The sequence below is a fragment of the Cyprinodon variegatus genome, unplaced genomic scaffold (genome assembly GCF_000732505.1).
Source record: "Cyprinodon variegatus isolate N-32 unplaced genomic scaffold, C_variegatus-1.0 Scaffold36, whole genome shotgun sequence".
NCBI lineage: Eukaryota > Metazoa > Chordata > Actinopteri > Cyprinodontiformes > Cyprinodontidae > Cyprinodon > Cyprinodon variegatus.
In genome coordinates this window covers 713,972-722,257 of record NW_015150489.1, presented here as the reverse complement: position 1 = coordinate 722,257, position 8,286 = coordinate 713,972, and positions in this window count along the sequence as shown.

The following is an 8,286-nucleotide window of genomic DNA, read 5'->3' as shown; positions in this document are numbered from 1 at the left end:
CTTTTTATATTTCAATCAGATCTTTGGCTGAAGCATTTTGGATCAGCTGAAGGCTTTTAACTACAGTTTGTGGACTTTTTGATAGTAAAGGATTACAATAGTCCATCCTTGAAGTAACAAATGCATGGACTAGTTCTTCAGCATCACCCCTTGACAACATATTTCTACCTTTTGCAATATTCCTGAGATGAAAGAAGGAACTTGATATGGGATTTAAATGACAGGTCTTGATTCAAAGTGATAAATTTTTTTTTTTTTTGTTTTTTTTATTTATCAGAGATCAGTTTAATTTCATTCAGATGAACAACTAACTAATCAGCTTTTAAAGATCATGCTTAGAAGACAGAAACTTCTGGTAAGTCTGTATTCAAAAAGCCAGAGCCATTCAGGTCTATATGTCTTTGGAACATGCCTGTACCGTTTGAAATAGGTTAGTTTCATCAGGATTTATGGATATGTATAGCTGAGTTTCATCAGCTTAACAACTGAAGTTAATCCCATGCCATGTGATAATTCTAGAAATGGGAGCATAAACACACACACACACACACACACACACACACACACACACACACACACACACACACACACACACACATACATACATACATACATACACATATATATATATATATATATATATATATATATATATATATATATATATAAACAGTGAAGAGAATTGACCCTAGCACTAATTCCTGCCATACTCCACAGGTGACCCTCGACCTTGAATGCGTTTTATTGGAAACACGAACAAATTAAATCTGTCAGACAAACAATATTTAAAACTACCTGATGCTGTTCCATAAATTGCTCAAACTTTTCTGAAAGAACAAGTTGACTGACTGTATCAAATGCATCACTGACTTTATAAAGTCGCTTTCCAAAGGGGGCTACATTCTGCAAAGCAGTGTAGGGTTCTTCACAGATGAAAGCAGGCTGAGACTGAGCACATGTGACAGATGTGACAGAGTCTGGAGACACATTGGAAAGTGATCTGATACCTGCAACATCCTTCAGTATGACCGGTTTGGCAGTGGGTCGGTAATGTTGTGGTCTGGAATTTCTTTGGAGGGCCGCACAGCCCTCCTTGTGCTTGCCAGAGCTAGCATGAGAGCCATAGTTACCAAGATGAGATACTCAGGCCCCTTGTGAGATCATATGCTGGTGCAGTTGGCCCTGGGTTACTCCTAGGATGATGCTAGATGCTATGTGGCTGGTGTGTGTCAGCAGTTCCTGAAAAATTTATTGAAGCTACAGATTGGCCCACCCGTTCCCCAGTTAAATGCGACTAAGCACATCTGGGACATCATGTGTCGATCCAACCACCAACATCACATTGCACCACAGACTGTCCAGGAGTTGGCGGATGCTTTAGTCCAGGTCTGGGAGGGGATCCCACAGGAGACCAGCCGTCACCTCATCAGGAGCATGCCTTGGTATGCAGGGAGATCCTACAGGCCCATGGAGGCCACACAAAATACTGAGCCTCCTTTGACCTGTTTTAAGGACATTATATCAAAGTTGGATCAACCTGTAGTGTAATCTTCCACTTTAATTTTGTGTGGGACTCCTAATCCAGACCTCCATTGGAGAATACATTTGATTTCCATTGATGATTTTGTGTGATTTTGTTGTCAGGGAATTCAGATTTTTACAGAACAAAGTATTCAATGAAAATATTTCATTCATTCTGATCTAGGATCTGTTAGTTGAGTGCTCCCTTTATTTTTTGAGCAGTGTTTACTCTTAGAGTCATTAAACATTAATATTAACATTATTAACGTTAAATATTTCAAGTATTTATTCATTATTTTATTAGATGATCATGACCAGGAGTAGGTAGAGTACCCAAACATTTTACTCAAGTAAGAGTAGCACTACTTTCAGTTCACTCAAGTATGAGTAAAATATAGCCATCCAAGAAATTACTAAAGAGTAAAAAATATTTGGTAAAAAGTCTACTCAATACTTGGTAAAAAAAAATCTACTTACTGCTCATGAACATAACTAATATTTCAAAAATGAAGTGAAATTGCACATCATATTGTCACAGGTGAGTAGTTTGCTATTTCAATAATCAGTAAGAAAGATGACATCAGTTTAATGGCCGCTTCTGTGCCAAGTACANAGATGACATCAGTTTAATGGCCGCTTCTGTGCCAAGTACACAGCACAACCCTGGAAGACACACCCTTGTTTAATGAACAGTCTCCATTTTAAACATGCTGATGGGAGCTTATTAACAGTTCTAACTAACAGATTTATGGTGTGGGAAAACATTGGAACAGAAACTCAGATGGTATAACAGACATACCGATACAGAGTCTGATATAAATGTAACTCTATAACCTGTAAAGGTTGACATTAACTGGTAGCTTCTAATATGCAACATGCTGCTCAGTGCTGGGAAAACTAACTCCTGCTGGCCCAACACACTACAATATGTTATTTGCTACGTCTGATGTTTCAAAGAATGAGATCAAAAGTAAATAAAAATAAAATAAAGTTATTACAAACAAGAACTACAGGTGATAGAAACACCCGTAGAAGTCAGATGTTAATCACCCTCTAAATTTCCCTTATTATTGTGTCTGCGCATAGTGCTTTGTCCTGTTGGTTTCTACTCTGCACTAAAGTAATCTGATGAAGGAGAATCACCTATTGCTAGAGAAATTAAATTAAATTCAGTTTATTTATATAATGCCAATTAACAACACATCATCCCAAGCCAATTTACAGAGACAATTCAACCAGATCATAGAGTAAGATTTCTTTAAAGTTTTCTATCTAAGGAAAACCAGCTGAATAGATCGACTCATTGACTCGAAAGCAATTCCTGACACCAAGCATGCTTGTAGCAACAGTGGAGAGGAAAAACTACCTTTTAACAGGAAGAATCCTCCAGCAGAACTAGACTCACTGTGAGTGTCCATCTGCCAAGGCTGACTGGGATTGAGGATACAAAGCAGAAATAGAAATAGAAGCAGAGATACAAAAGGCAACTGTCAACCAGCTCCACACATACCTCGTCCAGGAAACACACAGCAAGGCAGGTGAGCTCCAACCCTGCTCCCACTTCAGATGGTGTAGAAGAGCACATCCAGTTAGTCACAGTAAACGAAACAGGACTACACTGAAAAACAGGCCAAGCTCCACCATCTATATACAAAGTTGTTGATGGCAGCAGCACAGCTGATATTTCTCTCCAGGATGGTGTCACAGCCTAACAGTAACAGACCAGATGACACTACTATGATGAGAAAAAGTAGAGAGAGCATAATGTTAGATTGAACTAACGAATACTGCAGAAAGGGAGAATAGAGATAGAATGAAGCAGAATGCTGAACAGTGGTCCCTATAGAGATAGTTCAGGCTAAACTGAGCAACTCTAACTATAGGCTTTATCAAAAAGGAAAGTTTTAAGACTAGCCTTAAAAATGGACAGCGTGTCTGCCTCACGGACTAGAACTGGTAGCTGCTTCCACAGGAGAGGAGCCTGATAACTAAAAGATCTGCCTTGCTTTCTACTTTTCGAAATTCTAGGAACCCCTAGTACACCTGCAGATTAAGAAAGTGATCTGAGTGATTGATGAAAATGATCTATTAGGAAAAAGGCAAAAGCTCTTCTTTTAAGGGTGATTCATAGAGAATGTATAGATGGATTTATCCCATTCCTTCCTCTATGAGTTACTGTTGTGACAAACGAATGCTGTTAGGAATTAGAAGACAGTGATATGGTCAGATTCAAACCCTACTCTATATTAACAGCAGGACTAATAATCCCACTGCCTCTGTAAAACACACAAATCTTGTCTCATTTCAACATAATCAGACTGATGAAATTATGTTTTATTGATTGTTTACTTTTTATTTCTGTATGAGGACATAGTTGCATGCTTTACAATGCTTACCCTAATTTACAGCTCTAAGAGACGAGGATTAAAGTGCCTTTCAATGAAATTTGTTTGTATTTCCCTGGTTTTAAGGTTTTCAACCTGTATCACTATAAATTAGAAAAAAAAGTTGGACTAGCAATGATTTGAAAATTGAAAATAAAACTTTACAATACTGAAAATACAATAACATGTAGCTCTTTAAGTAGAAACTACTGGGTCATCTCTGCTACACTCAGCAATTTGACACGAGGAAGGAATTGAACATCACAAGTTATAAGTTAATAAAGATTGAAACGTGAGTACTATATACACTATTTAATGTGTGAGTTCAATCACATAAAAAAATCCTCTTAACGTTATTTGAGATTTATGTGGATAAAATGTAATATAGCCTTATACATAATTTAGAAACATTTATAACACAGTGTCATACAAATCAGGATTTATGATGTTCTGTAGGCAGACCACATTAGTCCTCATTTATTCATCTGTAAGTAAGAAAAATGAGTGTGCTGCACCTAATGAATGACTTAAACCTGCAATGTGTGCAGTCCAAATTGACCTCAACATGACGCCTATCAAAGGAAAGAACTGGATAATTGAACATATTTAAGATATAAATGAACATAGAATCTAGTTAGACTTTTAAAGCAGAGATAACTGATAAGTTAGTGTTAGAGCTGCCTTTCACAACCAAAGCCTTACACAAGCAAGGACATGCATCATATCATACATATTGTCCTATAATAAGGATATATATTGACAAGCTTTATCCCCCAGAAGTGCACTACTTCAAAATTACCTGTAAACTATGTGAATACTTAGAGACTTAGACAGATTTATTTTGTCATTTTGTATACAGTATGTGTATACGAGTGTATACAAAAAGAGATTTCATTTAAAACAGCTCTAGACAATTTCATTTTTTGAAGTGCAGCCTTGAAAACAGTAATAGATACATGAAACACACACGTATATATATATATATATATATATATATATATATATATATATATATATATATATATATATAGGGAGAGCTTTTTGGCCCATGGTTGCCAAAAGATTAACAAAAGATTAACAAAATTCACTGCAACTAAATCACTGTGATTTTAAAAGTTGTATAAATAATAATAATTTTAGATATTAATTCCAACTCTGGTACATTCCAGAAGGTTTTTGTCCAAAAATGACTCGATCAGTTCAAAGCAATTAAGAGACACTATGTCTGAGACAGTTACTCTTCCAAGGATTTGGATTTCTTAATGGACAGTCTGTAACAGGGTTGATAAGAATTCTGCAGCAACACTTGATCAAGTTTTGGACACCATCTATTACACAGCCTGTTCGATAAACACCAAAGTTGTGACATATTCTGCTGACATTTGATGTAGTACACAACCCCCACAGTGGGTGCAAAAAAAGCTACTGAAATAAAACTTTGGGGGCTCTGTTCATTCTTTGGCCCAATGGTTATCTTATAACAGCCTCAGTGCTGATCTCTATAAAAAATTATCTGCATAATTTACAATCAATAGCCTCAAGTTTAGCTCTGTTTCATATTTGTCACTGTAAAGGTTAGTGCGGGATTATCTTTGAGGTAAGCAGAAGGAATTTAACTACAGCAAGAGTGTGCTATAACTTTGATACTTTACCTTTGCAACACATTTGATACAGAATTGTGTATTGCTTCAGTCCCTGCCTGTGTTCCATGCTTTAACTTAGTCAATAAATCATTTAAACCCAACACGTGGCTCCTCAGTTTCTGCATGCAATGGCATCCTTCTTAAACCTTATGTATTGACACTCTTATTTAAAAAATTCTCAACATAAGAAAATAAGGGGCCTTTTTCTGTCTCCATTAGGCACAATGTGACAGGCAGGGTACAGATTGCTTTTTTATAAATTTTACTTAAAATATACCTGGCTAATTTCTTTTGTACTATTTCGTGTTTGATCATTTTCATCCCTGTTCATCGGCCTGCTGAAAAAAGTTGTACATTTCCAAGATGGATTATGTCTTTATTGGGAGGATTTGTTGTTATAAAAATGTTTCCTTAGAAAGGCAGCTTTCTTTGTATGCAAATTATATGGTAACCATTAAAACTATTTATCAGAATATATATAGTTGTTATACATTGGCATAGATTTTGTAAAAAGAGCACTCACAATTCAGCCAACACTTCTCCCTAAGCAATTTGAAATAAAGATCTTTCTAAAAAAAATAAATAAATAAATAAACTGATTTAAAAATATTTAGTGTTGTAAAACGTGTTGTCACAAACAAAAATGAATGAAAACGTGTTGCCAGGACTTGCCTAGTATGTTTCTGCCTATTGTTCAGTCTACACCAGCTGCCCATTGACCCTACAATTATTAGCTCGTATAGACAATGCATGGTTGATGGCATACACTAACTGATTGCTATAGATTAAATGTAAAGCAGCAGATAAATCAGTGATTTTCACTTGTTAATTTCTTTTTTTACCATAAGAGACATGTCAACAATATACAGTTTGAATATATTTTAGATTTGTTAAACAGCTACTATCTTTTTTTTATTATTTTGTGGGAAAATTACTAATCATCACAGATGACAGTAGATGGCATTTAAACGCATGTTTGCTTTTGGTATAAGACAAAACTGAAGGCCTTCTCTATTATGAGCAAAGCACTCAGTAAAATGTCAACCACTGCTGTGAGTGGCAATGTCCCTGATGTTCTCAATAAGCTGAAATACTACAGCTTTGGGTGGTTCAGGTGCTTTGCAAGGATCGTGGCAAAGCTGGGGGAAAAAATTTTGGAAAAAAAAAAATCTCTCCTATGCGATGAATCAAATTCAAAGTAATCAAAAATCATCAGGGAGGTAAGTTCAGATTATCTGATCAATTTAACAAAACAAGTCTTGTTTTAATAAAAATAACACAGTGAAGCTAAATCAGGCTAAAATCTGTAAATTTCTTGCCGTAATGTTTGAGTTATTTTCTTTTTTTCTAAGTTAGATCACTGATAAAAAATAAACAGTATTTGTCAGTACTGATAAGTTATCTTACTTTCCCAATTTTTGTTTGACAGATAAAGTAGTAATGGGTGGTGATTACAATAAATCTTCTGATGCATGGCTTGATCGTAAACCTCTAAGAGGACAGCTGTCATGATCTGCTCTGATAGCTGGTCTTAATTGCTGATTTCACTCACCTGTCTAGTTCTGCCCAGTTCTTAATCATCTCTGATCTCATCCACCTGTACCTAGGTTCTGCCTTATATGCGGTCCAGCCCAGCTATCATGGCCAGATCATTGTTTGCTTTCTGTTTGTTCCCTGTTTTCCTTCTGTTAGTGTCCTGTCATACTGGACTCTGAACCTGCCTTCACGCTCTGATGGATTCTTGGAACCCGGATCTGTCCATTCCTAAGTGGACTGAACTGTTAAACCAGAGTGTCGGTGATTTGGCGGTGCCCCGCCTCCCTCCTGCAACCACGTCTGCTTCAGTTATGGTTCTGTCTGTTTTCATTTAAATAAACTTTTTGAACTTTCCTACTGGCTGTCTCACCTTGAATACCTGGTCCATCTGTCCCGATTTATGACAATAGCAAACTGATATTCTTCTTATTCTCCAGCAATTGAGTGTATGTGTTGATGCAGATAGATTGGTTAAATAAGAGTAGGCTCAAAATGTTCCTTTTTTGATAAAGCTTATAGAGTGGCTCAGGTTATCCTGAGCAAGCTCAATAGTTATGCTGTTAAAGGCTTAGACTGCTGGAGGACATAGGGATCTCTTTTTTTGACATTCTGATTCATTCCATCTCTATTCTCCCACTCTGCAGAATTTGTTAGTTCAATCTGTAACGTTATGCTCTCTCTCTCTGCTTTTTCTCATAGTAGCTTCATCTGGTCTGTTCCCGTTTGACTGTGACACCACCCTGGAGAGAAAAATCAGCTGTGCTGCTGCCATTAACACCTTTGTTTATAGATGTTGGAGCTTAGCCTCTTTTCATCCTCTGACGTGGAGCCTGGCTTGGAGCTTGTCTGCCTGGCTGTGTGTTTGCTGGATGGGGCCACCTGTGGGGCTGGTTGACCCTTGTGTATCTCTGATTATTTCTGTATGTCTGCTTCTGTCTCCTTGAACCCCAGTCGGCCTCGGCAGATGGCCCTTCATACTGAGCCTGGTCCTGCTAGAGGTTTTTTCCTGTTAAAAGGGAGATTTTCCTCTCCACTGCTGCTCATCAAGCATGCTTGGTGTAAGGGATTGCCTTTGAGTAAATGATTTGATGCAATCAACTGGTTTTCCTTAAATAAAAAAAACTTTGAATCAATTTGACTATATGATCTGGTTAAATTGTTTCTGTAAAGTGCCTTTAGAGGTTGTGTGTTGTGAATTGAAT